This window comes from Nerophis lumbriciformis, linkage group LG24, assembly GCF_033978685.3.
Source record: "Nerophis lumbriciformis linkage group LG24, RoL_Nlum_v2.1, whole genome shotgun sequence".
In the NCBI taxonomy this organism is placed as follows: Eukaryota; Metazoa; Chordata; class Actinopteri; order Syngnathiformes; family Syngnathidae; genus Nerophis; species Nerophis lumbriciformis.
The window spans coordinates 22,037,968-22,059,245 of record NC_084571.2 but is presented as its reverse complement, the minus strand read 5'-3'; the positions used below and the strand labels follow the sequence as shown (position 1 = coordinate 22,059,245).

The 21,278-nt window shown below is 39.9% G+C and overlaps 1 pseudogene; it reads left to right on the top strand.

Annotated features, from left to right (window-relative positions):
* The window catches only part of LOC133620361 (proline dehydrogenase 1, mitochondrial-like), a 52,918-nt pseudogene that overhangs the window by 4,181 nt on the left and 27,459 nt on the right, over positions 1-21,278 (top strand).

The following is a 21,278-nucleotide window of genomic DNA, read 5'->3' as shown; positions in this document are numbered from 1 at the left end:
TAATACAAAACCTCACAACAATGTCTGAATGCTAAAAACCTTATGACAGACAGCCTGAAAAAAACGGAATGAAATTTAAATTTATTTTACGGAATGAGACACCTAGAATGTACATGAAAATAAAGAATGTGAGATTTACAATTGTATTTTTATTTTTATTAAGGATCCCCATTAGCTGGTTGCCACAACAACCCACTAGTCTTCCTGGGGTCCACAATTCAATACAATCACAAGTAAAAGCATATAATTATAACTACACAATACAGAAAAAAAATCAAAATAAGAAAACAAGCAAACAATTTACATTTACAGAATAATAATTACCATATAAATATAACTACACAATATAAAACCAAACAAATCATCAACGAGCAAACTAATTTAAAGACTCAGATAAAATATTACTTTCTTTTTAAAAACCTGTTTACTTTCAATGCCGGTGAGAATTTGAGGCAGGTTATTCCAGAGTGATGCAGATTTCCGCAAAGCATTCTTCCTGGGACGAAGGAGTACAAAATGCCCCTCACTGGACGCCCTGGTATTATGATTATGTATAGTGCTACTGTGAACTACTTGGGCCATGAGAAAAGCAGGAGTTTTACTACCGGTTACTGATTTTAACGATATAAGAGTATTAGCTGACAACCTGTTCTGCATTGTTAGCCAGGAAAGAGAAGCATGCATTTGGTTAACATTGGTTCTTAGTGAACAACCCAGAACCAGCCTTGCTGCCCTATTCTGGACAATCTGGAGCTTACTGATCTCACCACTTGCAGCAGACGCCCAGACTGTAGAACAATAGTCAAGTTGACACAAGATTGAACTCTTAACAGTATGACAAAGAAGAGGGGGATCAACAAAAGCAGCACATTTTCTGGAAATACCAACAGCCCTTCCCATCTTTGTAACTATATCACTGATACGATTTGACCAGCATAGTGTGCAGTCCAGTATCACTCAAAGGAGCTTGGCACTTCTGACCTGTTGAACTGTTGAGATACCTAGCCTCAGATCCAACTTTGGGTCACAAGATAACCCTTGCCTAGTCCCCAATACAATACTTTTTGTATTTGAGATGTTAAGGACAAGTCTCTTACATACTGTCCAGTCATGCACAGCTTTTAGTTCCTCACTCAATACTACATTAAGTACACTGTATGAAGGTGCAGCATGATATAAGGTTATTAACTATGAAGGATACAACACTGAATATTGACAACATATGAACGTCACACCCCCTCTCAATTGACATATTTTACAATCAAGCGAAACGCAACAAAAATTCAACAAACATAGTGAAATATGAACGCGAAGGGTAAAAAAAAACCCCCCACCTACAATCTGATACATCACTGAGCTTTAGAACTTTGTTGAAAAAATCTGTGACGTAGATTACCATAGTAACTAATTAGATTACCATAGTAACTAGTATATCATGCAAAAGCGCAGATTCCAAGTATTGAAATACTTTGTATAGTTCAAGACTTACAGTCATTTGAAAACATCAGTCCACATCATAATGGCAGCTGCAGTTTCCATCTTAAAGATCTAAAAAAAATATTTGGGAATGTCCGGCGGGCCAGATTGAAGGGTTTAACGGGCCACGTGCGGCCCCCGGGCCCAGGTCTGATTTACACACTGGACTAGATGAACAAATAAGTTTGCAGTCTGCACCCGTTTGCGGAAATTGCGTAATCGGTGCCATCTTACAGTACGGCGATCACTCCAGCAGCACTGAGAGCAGACTCAAGCAAACTACCTCTACTGTAGGTCAGTGTTTCTTAACTTTAGGGCCATTGTTGTGCCGCAAATATAAAACATATCTGTTTATCGGCTATGGGCCTCAGTGGTAATCCATGTAATACACTTTTCCACCACTTGTGGCAGTAATGACAATTTCAAACAAACAGAAAAAATCTAAAGCTAAATAAGTTTATTTTTTATGCGCAAAAATATGACTAAACATGTGAAGCTGTATTTTATTTGTGCTTAAATTTTCTTAACGTTTTTTTAAGAAAAATACATATTAGTATTTATGATCAATTTAGTAATCATTTATTTATTTTAGCATTACACAGTTTTTTTGAGTCCCTACTTTTGCAATATATTTGATTAGTATTTATTTTTGTAATCAGTCTGACCTAAACCTTGACACTTATCTTTGTGATTTACACATGCTTCCATATATTTTCACAATATATATTCTGTTAAATTATAAGTACAAAACCCAAAACCAGTGAAGTTTGCATGTTGTGTAAATGGTAAATAAAAACAGAATACAATGATTTGCAAATCCCTTTCAACTTATATTCAATTGAATAGACTGCAAAGACAAGATATTTAATGTTTGAACTGAGAAAATATTTTTTTTGCAAATAATTATTGACTTAGAATTTAATGGCAGCAACACATTGCAAAAAAATTGTCACAGGGGCATTTTTACCACTCTGTTACATGGCCTTTCCTTATAACAACACTCAGTAAATGTTTGGGAACTGAGGGGACCAATTTTTGAAGCTTTTCAGGTGGAATTCTTTCCCATTCTTGCTTGATGTACAGCTTAAGTTGTTCAACAGTCCGGGGTCTCCGTTGTGGTATGTGGTGCTTCTCATCGCGCCACACATTTTCAATGGGAGACGGGTTTGGACTACAGGCAGGCCAGTCTAGTACCCGCACTCTTTTACTACAAAGCCTTGCTGTTGTAACACAGCTGTTGTAACACAGCTGTTGTAACTTGGCATTGTCTTGCTGAAATAAGCACGGGTGTCCATGAGAACGTTGCTTGGATGGCAACATATGTTGTTCCAAATCCTGTATGTACCTTTCAGCATTAATGCATTAATGGTGCCTTCACAGATGTGCAAATTACCCATGCCTTGGGCACTAATACACCCCCATACCATCACAGATGCTGGCTTTTGAACTTTGCACATATAACAATCCGGATGGTTCTTTTCCTCTTTGTTCCGGAGGACACAACGTCCACAGTTTCCAAAAACAATTTGAAATGTGGACTTGTCAAACCACAGACCACTTTTCCACTTTGCATCAGTCCATCTTAGATGAGCTTGGGCCCAGCGAAACCGGCGGCGTTTCTGGGTGTTGTTGATAAATGGCTTTGGCTTAGCATAGTACAGTTTTAAATTGCACTTACAGATGTAGCGACCAACTGTAGTTACTGACAGTGTTTTTCTGAATTGTTCCTAATCCCATGTGGTGATATCCTTTACACACTGATGTCGCTTTTTGATGCAGTACCGCCTGAGGGATCGAAGGTCCGTAATATCATCGCGTACGTGCTGTGATTTTCGTCAGATTCCCTGAACCTTTTGATGATATTACGGACCGTAGATGGTGAAATCCCTAAATTCCTTGCAATAGCTTGTTGAGAAATGTTGTTCTTAAACTGTTGGACAATTTGCTCATGCATTTGTTCACAAAGTGGTAACCATCGCCCCATCCTTGTTTGTGAATGACTGAGCATTTCATGGAAGCTGCCTTTATACCCAATCATGGCACCCACCTGTTCCCAATTTGCCTGTTCACCTGTGGGATGTTCCAAATAAGTGTTTGATGAGCATTCCTCAACTTTCTCAGTCTTTTTTGCCACTTTTGCCAGGTTTTTTGAAACACCTTGCAGGCAAATGAGCTAATATTTGCAAAAAATAAAGTTTTACAGTTTGAATGTTAAATATATTGTCTTTGCAGTCTACTCAATTGAATATAAGTTGAAAAAGATTTGAAAATCATTGTATTCTGTTTTTATTTACCATTTACACAACGTGACAACTTCACTGGTTTTGGGTTTTGTACTTGGTATCGGATCAATACCTAAATTTGTGGTATCATCCAAAGCTAATGTTTTAAGACTTAGGGACATATTTCCTGAGTTTATAAACATAATCTCAGGAAATATGTCCCTGGACACATGACCAATGTATGATCCTGTAAATACTTGGTATCGGATCGATACTTATATGTGTGGTATCATCCAAAACTAATGTAAAGTATCAAACAACAGAAGAATAAGTGATTATTACATTTTAACAGAAGTGTAGATAGAACATGTTTAAAAAAAATAAGCAGATATTAACAGTAAATGAACAAGTGGATTAATAATCCATTTTCTACCACTTGTTGTTCATAATGTTGACAAAATAATAGAATGATAAATGATACAATATGTTACTGCATATGTCAGCAGAATAATTAGGAGTCTTTGTTTGTTTACTTACTACTAAAAGACAAGTTGTCTAGTATGGTCACTATTTTATTTAAAGACAAAATTGCAATAATAAACATATGTTTAATGTACCCTAAGATGTTTTGTTAAAATAAAGCCAATAATGCCATTTTTTGTGATCCCCTTTATTTAGAAAAGTATCGAAAAGTATCAAAAAGTATCAAAAAACATAAAAAAGTGTCGAAATACATTTTGGTACTTCTACCAAAATATTGGTATCTGGACAACCCTAATTTGGTATAATTAACATTTTTCAAAACAGGTTACAGGTTAAAATAAAATATTCTTCTCGTTGCATAGAGATGGTCTAAAAAGGTATTTTAAGAAATTGATTCTTATTTGTATAACTGTATATAACTGTATTTATATTATTCACGAGTGAATAATGCTGTATAATAGACTGTATTTATATTATTCACATGTGAATAATGCTGTATAATATACTGTAGTTATATTATTCACATGTAAAAAATACCTAAGTGTTTATTGTTTATTGTGAGCGAACTGTGGTGCTGAATTTCCCCCAGGGATCAATAAAGTACTTTATATTCTATTCGTATGGAAAATCAGTATGAATCGATTTGGAATCGGGATGATTAATATGACGGGAGGTATCATTAATACCGTTTATCATTACATTTCATACTTGACATATTTCTATATGTGTCGGTGTTTTAGGGAAGTTGAGACTTCCTAATGAGCGAGTACATTGCTGCTTCAACTTTTTCACTGGCGGTCTTGTCAGGCGAGCCGGTTCCTTTCAAAACATGCCGAGACTCAAACTGCAGCTCCGGGGACATTGTGACTGACGTGCCTGCGAAGCGGCGTCTTGCATCATCTTAAGCGTTGTCAAATAGTCCTGATGAGTCCTTGCATGCGCCAGGATATAAACCGGGATTCTCGGCAATCAAACTCAGGCTGTGTGTTCAAAGCTGAGGAAAATCTCTCTAACACACCACCGGGAGCGGACGTGTTTGAATGATTCATGAACGCCATCAGGTTACATCATTGTGTCTCTCGCTCTGCTCAGATCATGGATTTTGGGAAGAAGGTGCTGGGTCAGAAGGCCTTTGATCAGCTGATGAAGATTACCTTTTACAGCCAGTTTGTGGCCGGCGAGGACCACAAGGCCATCAAGCCGCTGATCCGGAAGAACCTGGCCTTTGGTGTGGGCTCCGTGCTGGACTACAGTGTGGAGGAGGACATCAGCCAGGGGGATGCTCAGCAGACACCAATGCAGTAATGTTGCACAATTACATATCGGAATATTTATAAGTAAAATATTTCTAAGTCTAAAAAAAAAAAAAAAAGAACAATTCCCCTTGTGGATCATTAAAGTTTGTCTAAGTTTTGTCTATTACTCATAATATGCTGTCATGTGATTTGACCAAAAAACAAGAGAAAAGAAACCGTAAAGTAATTTGTCACACATCAGTGTTTTTTGCTTTTTTCGGTTACTATCTTTGAACATGCATGGAAAAATATTGTTCTACATTTTGTAAAATGTATTATGTGAGTTAAAAACAAAAAAACAGTTCAACTAAAAAATATGTGACCCAATCCAAACAACCTTCTATAGTCATGGTGCAGGAAAAAAAAGTAATCAGCATAAAAAGTCAACAAACATATCACATATAACACAACCTGCTCACCCTTTGCATATTACAAAAAACAGCCAACCACAATAAAAAGATATTCAATTACACTTATTTAAATCCATTGCAAGGCAGGATGGTAAAAATGCAAAGAACTCTCTCCATACTTATCTATGTTTGGCACATTTTAGCTGGTTGATATTTCTGATTGATTAAACAAGGTAGGAGTTGAACTTTTACATGCTCTTAATATTTAATTCTAATACATAATAATTATACAAACCCCGATTCCATATGAGTTGGGAAATTGTGTTGGATGTAAATATTAACGGAATACAATGATTTGCAAATCCTTTTCAACCCATATGCAATTGAATGCACTAAAAAGACAAGATATTTGATGTTCAAACTCATAAACTTTTTTTTTTTTTTGCAAATAATAATTAACTTAGAATTTCATGGTTGCAACACGTGCCAAAGTAGTTGGGAAAGGGCATGTTCACCACTGTTACATCACCTTTTCTTTTAACAACACTCAATAAACGATTGGGAACTGAGGAAACTAATTGTTGAATATTTGAAAGTGGAATTCTTTCCCATTCTTGTTTTATGTAGAGCTTCAGTCGTTCAACAGTCCGGGGTCTCCGCTGTCGTATTTTACGCTTCATAATGCGCCACACATTTTCGATGGGAGACAGGTCTGGACTGCAGGCGGTCCAGGAAAGTACCCGCACTCTTTTTTTTTACGAAGCCACGCTGTTGTAACACGTGCTGAATGTGGCCTGGCATTGTCTTGCTGAAATAAGCAGGGGCGCCCATGAAAAAGACGGCGCTTAGATGGCAGCATATGTTGTTCCAAAACCTCTATGTACCTTTCAGCATTAATGGTGCCTTCACAGATGTGTAAGTTACCCATGCCTTGGGCACTAATGCACCCCCATACCATCACAGATGCTGGCTTTTGAACTTTGCGTCCGGATGACACGATGTTGAATATTTCCAAAAACAATTTGAAATGTGGACTCGTCAGACCACAGAACACTTTTCCACTTTGCATGAGTCCATCTTAGATGATCTCGGGCCCAGAGAAGCCGGCGGCGTCTCTGGATGTTGTTGATAAATGGCTTTCGCTTTGCATAGTAGAGCTTTAACTTGCACTTACAGATGTAGCGACAAACTGTATTTAGTGACAGTGGTTTTCTGAAGTGTTCCTGAGCCCATGTGGCGATATTATTTAGAGATTGATGTCGGTTTTTTATACAGTGCCGTCTGAGGGTTCGAAGGTCACGGTCATTCAATGTTGGTTTCCGACCATGTCGCTTACGTGGAGTGATTTCTCCAGATTCTCTGAACCTTTTGATGATATTATGGACCGTAGATGTTGAAATCCTTAAATTTCTGCAATTGCACTTTGAGAAACGTTGTTCTTAAACTGTTTGACTATTTGCTCACGCAGTTGTGGACAACGGGGTGTACCTCGCCCCATCCTTTCTTGTGAAAGACTGAGCATTTTTTGGGAAGCTGTTTTTATACCCAATCATGGCACCCACCTGTTCCAAATTAGCCTGCACACCTATGGGATGTTCCAAATAAGTGTTTGATGAGCATTCCTCAACTTTAACAGTATTTATCGCCACCTTTCCCAACTTCTTTGTCACGTGTTGCTGGCATCAAATTCTAAAGTTAATGATTATTTGCAAAAAAAAAAAATGTCTATCAGTTTGAACATCAAATATGTTGTCTTTGTAGCATATTCAACTGAATATGGGTTGAAAATGATTTGCAAATCATTGTATTCCGTTTATATTTACATCTCACACAATTTCCCAACTCATATGGAAACGGGGTTTGTATATCCATTATATTATTATCATATGTACACATACATATGTATAGGCTATGTATATATACATATATATATATATATATATATATATATATATATATATATATATATATATATATACACAGGGTTTCTCCTAAACTGCCAAAATACCTGTGGCTGTAGGGGCGTGGTTATAGGCGTGGCAACCATGACATCATTGAGAAATTTGTATAATGTGCCATGATATGATTTTCTTCAAAAAGGCAAATCTGTTAATACGAATTAGCATTACCCCCCGCGACCCCAAAGGGAATAAGCGGTAGAAAATGGATGGATATATATATATATATATATACATATATATATATATATATATATATATATATATATATATATATATATATATATATATATATACATATATATATATATATATATATATATATATATATATATATATATATATATATATATATATATATATATATATATATATGTATGTATGTGTGGGAAAAAAAATCACAAGACTATTTCATCTCTACAGGCCTGTTTCATGAGGGGGGGTACCCTCAATCATCAGGAGATTTTAATGGGAGCATTCGCATACCATGGTTTATATAGGGCACAGAGTGGGTGGGTACAGGCTGGCCTAGGGGCGTGGTGATTGGCTCATGTGTTACCTAGGAGGTGTTTCCGTCTATGGCGGCATGCTGTGACAATTTCGCTGCGCTTGTTGAGGGATGACAGGTCTGGACGGTAAATAATAAACAGTTTCTCTTTCAAGCATAGGTTGCATCTTTTATTACCACTATTGTAAGGTGTGCTGGATGCAAGAATTTGCCATGTTATTGAATATTCAACATTATTGTCTTTGAGGTCCCAAATGTGTTTGCTGAGTTCTGTGGTATTTCGCAAGTTTTTGTTCCTGAAAGAAGCCTTGTGATTGTTCCATCTGGTTTTGAATTCTCCCTCGGTTAATCCTACATATGTGTCGGATGTGTTAATGTCCTTGCGTATTACCTTAGATTGGTAGACAACTGATGTTTGTAAGCACCCCCCGTTGAGGGGGCAATCAGGTTTCTTTCGACAGTTACAGTCTTTGTTGGTTTTGGAGTCGCTCTGTCTGGGGGCCGACGGCTCATTTGCAATTGTTTTGTTGTGGTTATACCACAGAACTCAGCAAACACATTTGGGACCTCAAAGACAATAATGTTGAATATTCAATAACATGGCAAATTCTTGCATCCAGCACACCTTACAATAGTGGTAATAAAAGATGCAACCTATGCTTGAAAGAGAAACTGTTTATTATTTACCGTCCAGACCTGTCATCCCTCAACAAGCGCAGCGAAATTGTCACAGCATGCCGCCATAGACGGAAACACCTCCTAGGTAACACATGAGCCAATCACCACGCCCCTAGGCCAGCCTGTACCCACCCACTCTGTGCCCTATATAAACCATGGTATGCGAATGCTCCCATTAAAATCTCCTGATGATTGAGGGTACCCCCCCTCATGAAACAGGCCTGTAGAGATGAAATAGTCTTGTGATTTTTTTCCCACACATACATATATTGCGCTCTACTACGGTATCGAGCACTATTTTTTGGATAACCTTATTAAGACATATATATATATATATATATATATATATATATATATATATATATATATATATATATATATATATATATATATATATATATATATAATTATTTTTTTTTCTTTTTTAATTTTGCCATAATTTATATTGTTTTTGTACAATGCACTTTTTTTTCAAGTATTTCCAGACTTTTAATGACTTTAAATTTTTTTTAAAAACAACTAGCAACAAATGTGCTCGAGTTAGACTTTCTCTTCTTAAAATATAAAATCGGGCCGAGCAAAGCCGGCAGCGTTTCTGGGTGTTGTTGATAAATGGCTTTGGCTTTGCATAGTAGAGTTTTAACTTCCACTTACAGATGTAGCGACCAACTGTGGTTACTGACAGTGGTTTTCTGAAGTGTTCCTGAGCCCATGTGGTGATATCCTTTAATGTTAGAGTTAAAGTACCACTGAAAGTCACACACACACTAGGTGTGGTGAGATGAACCTCTGTATTTGACCTATCCCCTTGTTCTACTCCCTGGGAGGTGAGGGGAGCAGTGAGCAGCAATGGTGGCCGCGCTCAGGAATAACTTTGGTGATTTTTTACACACTGATGTTGCTTTTTGATGCAGTACCGCCTGAGGGATCGAATGTCCGTAGTATTATCGCTTAGGTGCAGTGATTCCTCCAGATTCTTTGAACCTTTTGATGGTATTACGGACCATAGATGGTGAAATCTCTAAATTTCCTGCATTAGCCCGTTGAGAAATTTTGTTCTTAAACTGTTGGACAATTTTTTTCAGGCATTTGTTGACAAAGTGGTGACCCTCGCCCCATCCTTGTTTGTGAATGACTGAGCATTTAATGGAAGCTGCTTTTATACCCAATCATGGCACCAACCTGTTCCCAATTGGCCTGTTCACCTGTGGGATGTTCCAAATAAGTGTTTGATGAGCATTCCTTAACTTTTTTAGTCGTTTTTGCCACTTCTGCAAGCTTTTTTGAAACACGTTGCAGGCATCAAATTTCAAATGAGCTAATATTTGCAAAAAATAACAACGTTTACTAGTTCAAACGTTAAATATCTTGTCTTTGCAGTCTATTCAATTGAATATAAGTTGAAAAGGATTTCCAAATCATTGTATTTTTTTTTTACGTGACAACTTCACTGGTTTTGGGGGTTTGTAGTACATATACAAAGTACATCCTAACCAGGAAGTGCTGCTCCGATTGGCCGCCGGAGAGAATTTCTCGCTTGTTAGGAATTCTGTCACATGAGCAGCGTGCAGCTGACATGAGCTCATGTATAAACATGTGAGCAGCAACAAGGACACTCCATTGAGAGCTCCATGAAGTCATTTGATCTTAGTAAATATATTTCATGCTAATTCCAACAAGACTTGTCAGATTAATTCAGGTGCGAGCCCTCAGCCTAAAAAAAACTGACCTTTTATATTTCGCACATTGGTAGTAAAATAAAGGTCAATGAATAAAACAAGGCTCGCTGTGAGTCCATACAAGTGTTGAGGGGACGCTGACGCAGGCTGACAGTTGACTTGAAGTTCAAACTTGGCAGACGTCGTCACATCAAGCGGTTGAGGCAAAATAGGCGTGCACTACTTGTCTGCAAGCAGTGGTGGTGCTGTTGGCTCAGGCTCAAGTTTGTGTTTGAACTACAGCACTGACTTGGGGTGAGGTTTATGTCAGTGTTTTTTTTGTTTATTTTTTTATTTTAATCTTTTGAGGTACCGGCTGGCTGCAATAGCTACAAATATCAATATAATTTTGATGGTCTAATTACTTTAAATTGACTCTTATTTCTTTCATTTAGCTCAAGTGCATCTGGTCCACAGACAGGGGGCAAAGGTCAGTAGTATCGCTTGATTTTTGTACACACTGTTACGGTAACTGGTTGCCGTGGATACTTTAATGATGCTGATGTCCAATAAAAATGATGTATTTCCTAACTTTGCGAGTTTAAAAACAATGTTTGAATCCAAACTTTAAAAAAAATGTTTTCCCACATTAGACTAAGGCAGTGCTTCTCAATTATTTTCTATTATCTGCACCCCAGGAAGAAAAAAATATTTCGCACCCCTGCCCACCCCACTGTTTGTCTATAAAAGTGTTATAAATACACCTCTGCATAACATTGTATGCTTATTAACATTAAAACAAATCGAAAAAAGAAATAACCATAGCTCAACTTACAACACAGACTATTTGTTGTTAATGTTTCTTTAGTCAGAAAAGATGAATAATAGGGGTGTAACGGTACGTGTATTTGTATTGAACCGTTTCAGTGCGGGGGTTTCGGTTCGGTTCGGAGGTGTACCGAGCGAGTTTCCACATGGACATATTAAGTAGCGTAATGCACGTTGTGTAAACAATGCACACCGAGGCACAACACACGGCATGCTAGCAGCGACGGCGCTACGATAGACTGACCATACGTCCTCTTTTCACCGGACATGTCCTCTTTTGCGGGGCTGTCTGGACGGAGTTTCTTAAATGCCTCAAATGTCCGGCATTTTGAGTTAGGGTTGCGTGTATTTTCATTGTACATTCAGGGTTAAGAAGGGGTTAAAAACAAAACAATTTGTGCGCGCAGCAGCATTCGTGAGGGAAGGGCAGAGACAGAGAGAGCAAGAGAGTTATGATAAACGCCCATGCGTCGCCAGGCTCTGCTTTTTATCCATACATTTATCAGATTTAATTTTTTATTATCTATAGCAGGGGTGTCAAAAGTGTGCCCCGGAGGCCATTTGCGGCCCACAGATAATGTTTTAAAGGTTCACGGCACATTCTAAAAATACTATTAAAATAAACAAAAATATAACAAAAGTGAAATAAAAAAACTTAAAGGTGAAATGTAATTCAATAAAACAAAGCTGTTTTTTTTTCTTTGAAACTGTCATTGTTCAAAACATAATATTGAACCAAAATCAATGTTATTATGAATTATTGACCTTTCCAAGATTCTGATTACTTCACATCAAATATTCCACTAAGAAAAATATTTTTGGTGGGAGATTTAGCAAATTTGGTAAATATATAACCAAAACATTTTTATATTTTGTTGTTTTCTTACTGTACCGAAAATGAACCAACCGTGACCTCTAAACCAAGGTACGTACCGAACCGAAATTATATATATATATATATATATATATATATATATATATATATATATATATATATATATATATATATATATATGTATATATATATATATGTGTGTGTGTGTGTGTGTGTGTGTGTGTGTGTATAATATATACATACACACACACACACACATATATATATATGCATACATACATATACTGTTTATACATTTATATATATATATATATATATATATATATATATATATATATATATATGCATACATACATATACTGTTTATTACATTTATATATATATATATATATATATATACATACATATACTGATTATATATATATGTATATATATATATACATATACTGTTTATATATATATATATATATATATACATACATATACTGTTTATACATATATATATATATATATATATATATACATTTACTGTTTATACATATATATATATATATATATATATATATATATATATATATACATACATATACTGTTTATACATATATATATATATATATATATATATACATTTACTGTTTATACATATATATATATATATATATATATATATATATATATATATTAGATATGCGCGGTTTGCGGGCACAACCGCGGAGTCCGCGGATTATCCGCGGATCGGGCGGATGAAATTTAAAAAAATTAGATTTTATCCGCGGGTCGGGTCGGGTCGGGTCGGGCGGTTGAAAAAAATTAGATTTTAAATAGATTCAGGCGGGTGGCAGTTAAACCAATTCGGAAATATATATACATAGTTAAATGTTGTTACCCACATACGAAAAACGAGCAGGCACCTGCTGCATATGCCACAACAGAAGAAAAAAAAAAAAAGAGATGGACACTTTTACGGAGCGGAGAAGGCCCCCGACGCCTCGCCGGGGTCCGGGACCGAGGCCCCTTCCCCCGAGAGGGCCCCACCGGGAGCCGTAGCTGAGGCGATCCGCGAGAAGGGCCCGACGCACGTCCAGGGTCACCACCGCGCCCACCGCACCGACACCCTGCCTCGTCCGCCTTCGCCGCGGCCGGCGTCACGCGCAGCAGGTAAGCAGCTTACCTGCCCGCCACCCCCGTGGCCGGGGGCTCGTAACAGGGGTCACTCCGCGCGCAGTGCGCTCACGAAAGGGGTGGGGCTCACCCTGGTTGATATAGACAGCAGCTAGGACGGTGGCCATGGAAGTTGGAACCCGCTAAGGAGTGTGTAACAACCCACCTGCCGAATCAACTAGCCCTGAAAATGGATGGCGCTGGAGCGTCGGGCCCATATACCCGGCCGTCGCCGGCAGCGAGACGCGCTTGGAGGTGCGCTCAGCGCGGCTCCCATATGATTGCGCACTGGTGTGCGTCTGGGTCGTGACAGCGTGGCACGCGAATGTCTGTGCTGCATTGGATCAGTCTCCTTTCTTTAACAGGCAAAAGCTTTATAACTTCACTAATGCCTTGCATCGTCTATATTAGATATATAACAACGGGCGGGTGCGGACGGATAGCGGGCGGATGCGGTTCTGATCAAATGTTAGATCGGGTGGATTGCGGATGGTTGACGACTTTCTGATGCGGTTGCGGATGAAATAATTGCCTATCCGCGCATCTCTAATATATATATATATATATATGTTTTCTTTTAACATGTTCTGTCTAGCTACTCAGGCAAATCATATTGTTGATGTAGATGGATATATGTAATGTTAATGAAAATATTTAAATATTTCAATTTGCATGAACAAAAAAAACTATTATTATTTCTATAAACAGGTTTTGACCAACTTGCCCCATGTGATACTTGATAAACTAATACAAATTAGAAAATAAATACAAATAAATAAACTCAAATAATAATGAGTTCAAATTGATCAGCAACATGAACTCAGGAGTACAATATATAAAACACTTTAACCTACAAAACAAAAGTGAATAAAACAATTTGTGCTGTTTTTTTTTTTTTTTTTAAATCAAATTGAGGAAGTCAGGATTAATACCTACAATGAGCACATTTTGTAGTGCACCATTTTTCCAAGTGGAGTTAGAAGATTTATACTGCATTGATACTAACATAGCATGTTCCCCAAGGTCACACTTGAAGATACATGCATTTCCTTGGACAGCAACAACAAGTATTCCAACATTAGTTATGTCTGTATTTTTATTTTCATAGATTTTTTTTATGTTCATGCAGTCACTGCTGTAAAAAAAAAAAAAAATATATATATCCATTTTAGGCAAAAATAAAGGCATATTCTATGTACTTAAAGGGGACCTGCACTTTTTGGGGGGGAATTTTGTCTATCATTCACAATCCTTATATAAGACAATAACACACATGTTTTTCTTTTTTTATGCATTGTAAATTGTAAAATAAGCAGCTAGTGGGAATATCCCATTGCACCCATAAAGCCCTCTAAAAACATACAAAACCTGCTAACAATACTCCATGTACATGTCGTGATCTGAATATTAACCAAATATTAGTGATATTGTTATTACGAACGCTAACACAGACACATTATTTTTAGTGGCGCCGTGAGAGATAACTAGCTCATGCCGCTACAGTATTGTCATACTGAGCTGCTGAGTTGGTAAAAGTTAATTCTAGATTATAAATCATGCCTCTCACCTGGATAGTTGAAGGATGTGGACATAAACAGAGAAGTTGGTCAACTTTGACCTTCAACTTATACCCGGAGATGGCAAGAACACGAAAAAACGTTCAATTGCGCCCAACTTTTGTTTTTTTCCTGCGTGAGGATTATGATTAGTTCTTCATCTACACGGGAAGACATAAGCGCCCCATCAGTCGGCATCCCAGTGAGAACAGACATTGTACAGTAAGCGATAGTTTAATTATGTTCGTATAATCTTGTTTATCACGTAGCAATACTGCTACGTGATGCTGAGCGTTTCACTAAAGCTGCATCTTTTCAGCACACAGCTTCTAAAACTTGTAGCTCGTCCTCCTTATTTTCAGGCTCAATATTATAAGGTTTTTTCATTTGTCCCAAAGTAGTCTTTGTTGTCTCTCATGAAGTCTGCCATGATTAGTAGTGTTGTTGAAGGAAATAGCAAAAGTTGTAAAACGTCTGAAATTAATATGTACGCTTAAAATGACTAAAAATACGTAAATATTACATGTTATTATGAATGTGACAGATACTACATTACACATACATTTACAGCGTGTATATAAAACGTGGATGGAGGTTTTTGGTGTTTGAATTTTGCTAGCATTTATTTACGACTTCGAATGCATTAAAAAAAGAAAAAAACCTGTGCTTGTTTCAAATAAGGATTGTGAATAATGGGCAACATAAATTAAAAAAAAGTACAGTACTAAGCTAACAATGCCTTGGACAATGAAAATTAAATTTGAGCACTCTGCAATGTGTTTGTTTGGCTCCTCAATCGCACTTCACGATCTTGTACCAGTGTAGACTTCCTGCAATTATCGGAATAATAAAATGTTGTTGTCGTCATCAGGCAACGACTACAGCGAGGAGTTTGGTGAATCCCATACGTATTTCCATGCAGATGAAAGCAAATGCGATCAACATATGGAAACATTCATTAAATGTATCCAAGCATCTGGTAAGCAGACACTGATGTGTGTTACTTTTTTTTTTTTTACATTAGTGTTACGACAGGGTATTCTCAGTACTCCTAAAAAGTCTAAAATCTAATTATTTAAATTTCAGTCCTTAAAAATGTCTTAAGTTCTATCAAAATCTTGCCATTAAGAGCAGTAAAGCACAGCCTTCACAATAAGAGTGTTGTGAGCAAATATCCTGTCTGACTGCCCTAACAAAATAAAGGTTTCAAATAAGAATCCTACATAAGTACTTCAAGCATTTATTGGTATATTTATGTTACAAAATGACTATGCTTAAAACACTGGTCAAAATTGTCCAATGATGCATTGAACCAATAAATGTAAGGATTTTTGCATTTAATTAACTTTTTTGATTTTTTGATTGTCAAACTCATTTTTAATGAGTGCCACATCCTAATTATGGCTGCTTGTAACAGTGAATAGATATGAATGCAAACACTTCATTATAGCCTCTTTACACAATTTGCCCCGGCAAATGTTTTTGGTTACTCTATTTTTACTATTATATATTTTATGATATTTGGATAAAAACAGTTTGTTGGATTACTTGCTTTGGTCAAGGTGACAAGCAGATATTTAAGTATTTATTTTTTAATACTGTGATAATGAGATATTTTTAAGTGTTCTTTCTTAATCCATAGTCATGTTTAAATCAGCTAATATTTTCCCATGAGTCCGTTTTCTCGTGACCTCCTTGCTTTTATCTTATGTAAACTCTTTGTTTTGTCATAAGGGCCCCTGTTTGTCGGCTCACAGAGCTGTTTTGGCCAGTTTCTTATTTGTTTTGAAGAAGCAGCTGTGCTCCTTTCTGAGCGAGAGGGGCTGTTTTCGCTTTACATAAGCTGACTCTTTTTGTTTGGATTTAGACCTCTTCTTGACATTCATTAGAAATGTATTTTTTATTCATTAGAAATGTATTTTTTAATTTTGACAATTTCTAAATTTCTAAAATCTGGTAAATGTTTTTTCCAATATTGTTGCGTTGTAAGGGCTGGTTTTCTGAAATCTTTAGTAAAACTTGGCCAAGTACTATTTTGTCTCTGGGGTCCTTTTTACTCAACATATATGTCATCCAAAGGAACTTGGGAAAGACCAGTGTTTTATTCCCTGAGAGGACGACTGGTCGCACGCAACACTACCAAAAAATTAAAATGTTGCATATTTACAGTATGTGATATTAAACATATGCAATTCCGTGCAGTGCATTTTTCTGTTGAAATTGAAATAAATACAATTAGCCGGAAAGTGCTTTATTGTTATAATTTATTGTTATTATTGTTAATTTTCGCATCCCAATCACGATTCTTATTCACCCCAATTGTAAATAATTTCATAATTTCCTAAATTTTATCTAAAAACACTTTGAATATTTTATTTTTATAAAAAACTGTTGTGTATCGACAAGGGGGAAGGAGACGACACGACAACAGAAGGTCTAGCTCAACGTGTTTTATTGAGCACTTGATGAATACGTGGGGTGTGTCTGCTACTATGTGTGTGAATGGAATACTATGTGTGGAAATTAACCGAATGTAAATACCGGAGGTCTTGTTGGAGTGCATGTTGGATGTGGCAGCGACCAAGTCCAGAGGGGAAGAAGCAAAGAGGTCCGTGGTCCGAGGGATGTCCCTGGGGTGGGAGAGAGACTTACTGTAAACAGGGCTACGTTCCGACGAGGAGTAGTCAGCGGAGAGACTCTTTATACTGTCGCCTCTCGTCAGGTTCAGGTGTGTAGATTGCAGATTGCATCCAGCTGCGGCGGTGCATGGGTGCGGTCTGTGCGGCAAGAGCGGGGGAGTGTCTTGCGGAGCTCACAGCGGAGCTTCTAGGTGCTCCCGCAGAGGAGGGAGAAGCAGACTGCGCGTGTGTTGTAACAGTGCCCCCCCTCTTATGCGAGGCTCCCGACGAGCGCCGGAGAGCCCCCGAGTTGGCCCGATAGAAGTCCTCCAGAAGGGAGGGATCAGCAAGGTAGGAGGCAGGAACCCAGGACCTATCCTCTGGCCCATACCCCTCCCAATATACCAAATACACCAGCCCCCTACCTTGCCGACGTACCCAGAGGATCTCTTTGACAGTCCAGACTGGGTCACCGTTGTCCAAAATCCTAGGAGGGGGCTGGTGGGGTCGGGAGAGGAGAATGGAGAGCTCGAGACAGGTTTAATTTGTGACACATGGACCACAGGATGTCGCTTCACTGAGGGAGGTGGAGACAGTCTCACTGCCGCCGGGTTTACAATGGCCTCTACTGAATAGGGTCCTACAAAACGGGGTGCGAGTTTACAGGATGGTACCTGTAGGTGGAGATCCTTGGCCCGTAATAGCACTTGTTGTCCCGAGGAGTACGAGGGGGCCTGGATGCGCCGCCGGTTGGCACTGCGGCAAATCCTCTCGGAAGTCTTCAGCAGGGCAGCACAGGCGGCTTTCCAGACTTGGCGGCATCTTTTGATGTGCTTGCGAGGGGATGACACTGCTGTTTTGATCTCCTGTTGAGGACATATCGGGGGCTGATAGCCGAGGGAGCACTCAAATGGTGACAACCCAGTAGCCGAGCTCTTCGTGGAATTGTAGGCAAACTCGACCCAGGGCAGAAACTTGCTCCAAGATGATGGTTGGCGGGCTGAAATACAGCACAGCATGGTCTCCACACTCTGGTTCGCTCTTTCTGCTTGATTGTTGCTCTGAGGGTGATTACCAGAGGTAAGACTGACCGTAGCCCCAATTCCCTTGCAGAAGGCCTGCCACACCCGGGATGTGAACTGGGGCCCACGGTCAGAGACAATGTCTATAGGAATCCCATGCTGCTTGACTACTTGGATTGTGAGAAGTTCAGCCGTTTCGGACAAAGAGGGAAGCTTGGGTAGAGGTACAAAGTGTGCGGCCTTGGAAAAACGATCTATGATGGTGAGTATGGTGGTGTTACCTTGGGAAGGGGGAAAACCAGTGATGAAGTCCAGGGAGATGTGTGACCAAGGGCGACTGGGGTCGGGAAGAGGGCACAGCAGCCCCGCCGGCGGTCTGTGGGAAGGCTTTTTACGTGCACAAGTGCTGCATGCGGCGATAAACTCACGTGTATCGATAGCCATGGATGGCCACCAGAACCCCCGGCGGATGAAGAAAAGGGTGCGCTGGAATCCTGGATGACAGGAGAAACAATGGAATGGCCCCAGTCCAAGACTCGGGGGCGTAGCTCTCGGGGAACGAACAACTTGGTGGGGGTCCCCCCCCCGGTCTGGGCTTAGCCTGCAGGGCATCCCGAACCAGGTTTTCCACTTCCCAGGTGACCATGCCGATTATTCTGGAGGGAAGAAGGATGGTCTCCTCCGGGGTGGTGCAGGTGGGCTCCTCCGAGAACTGGCGGGATAGGGCATCAGCCTTGGTGTTGCAGGAGCCCGGCCTGAAAGAGAAAATTGGGACCATCGGGCCTGCCGGTCGTTGAGCCTCTTAGCAGACCGGACATGCAAGAGGTTGCGGTGGTCTGTGAGGACCTGAAACTGGTGCTTGGTCCCCTCAAGCCAATGCCTCCACTCCCGCAAGGTGTCATGGACTGCCAGCAATTCCCGGTTACCAGCATCATAGTTTCATTCAGCAGAGGATAAACGTCTGGAGAAGAAAGCACATGGGTGGATGCTGTTGTCCTGCTTGGAGCGTTGAGAGAGGACTGCCCCGATACCAGAGTCGGAAGCGTCCACCTCCACAATGAATGGGCAGTCTGGGTCTGGGTGAACGAGGATAGGTGCGGAGACAAAACTCTTCTTGAGACACCAGAATGCCATCCCGGCTTCTTGGTTCCACTGAAAAGGCATGTTGGTAGATGTAAGTGCATGGAGGGGTGCGGCCAGCTTACTGAAGTCCTTAATGAAGCGTCTGTAGAATCCCGCAAATCCCAGAAAACGCCGCAGCTCAGTCCGAGTAGAGGGCTGGGGCCACTCCACAACCGCCTTCATCTTCTTGGGGTCAGCCTGATATGACCCTTTTCTATAACAAAGCCAAGAAAGTCAACAGAAGGGGTGTGGAACTCACATTTTCCCGCCTTGACAAAGAGGCGGTTCTCCAGTAAGCGTTGCAGGACGAGACGCACGTGTTGATGATGTTCCTGTTGGGTCTTAGAGAAGATGAGAATATCATCAAGGTAAACGACAACAACGCGGTCGATCATGTCTCTGAGGATGTTGTTGACGAGGGCCTGGAAAATGGCGGGGGCATTGGTCAGACCAAAAGGCATGACTCTGTATTCAAAATGGCCAACGTGAGTATTAAACGCCGTCTTCCACTCGTCCCCCTCCCTGATGCGTACCAGATGGTGCGCGTTGCGCAGATCCAATTTCGTGAAGACGGTGGCGGGGACGAGAGGCTCGAAGAAAGAGTTCAGCAGGGGTAGTGGGTACTTATTTTTTATGATGATGCAGTTGAGTTGACAGTAGTGGATGCAGGGTCTGAGAGAGCCATCCTTCTTGCTGACAAAAAAAAATCCAGCGGCCACAGAGGACTTAGATGGTGTGATGATTCCGGAGGCGAGAGACTCAAAGATGTAGTCCCTCATGGCCTGCTTCTCAGGGAGGGACAAGTTGTACAAGCGGCTGGAAGGGAGGACAGCGTTGGGAATGAGATCGATCGCGCAGTCGTATGGTCTGTGGGGCGGAAGAGACAGAGCTTGCTCCTTGCAAAATAATGCGGCGAGGTTATGGTAGATCTCAGGGACTCGGGAGAGATCAACCGGGGGTGAGGCTGGTCTCGGTTCTCCAGGAGGAACCACTGCTGCTCTGAGACAGTGTGCGTGGCAGTGGTTGCTCCAGGCCAGGATCTTGCCAGTTGACCAAGAAATATGGGGATCGTGTTGACTCAACCAAGACCGGCCGAGGACGAGGGGGGCCACTTTACCACCGCCTTCATCTTCTTGGGGTCAGCCTTGATATGACCCTTTTCTATAACAAAGCCAAGAAAGTCAACAGAAGGGGTGTACCAGAGGCTGATGGTCTCTGTGTGATTGCCAGAAAGAGTCAAAGAAAGTGGTCTTGTGTGGTGTTTGATTGGGCCTAAAGGATGTCCATCTAGGGCCTGGGCGGAGATGAATGTGTCGAGGGGAACTAAGGGAATTCCTGCTTGTCGGGCGTACTCTAGGTCGATGAAGCTTTCATCTGCCCCGGAGTCAAAGTAAGCCCCCACAGATAATGTCCTAGCCTCCCAAGTCAAAGTTGCGAGAAAAAGAATACCAGGGTTCCTCTTAGTATGAGTAGTGGGGATGGTTGTTTGGCTCACCAGGATCCCCTTG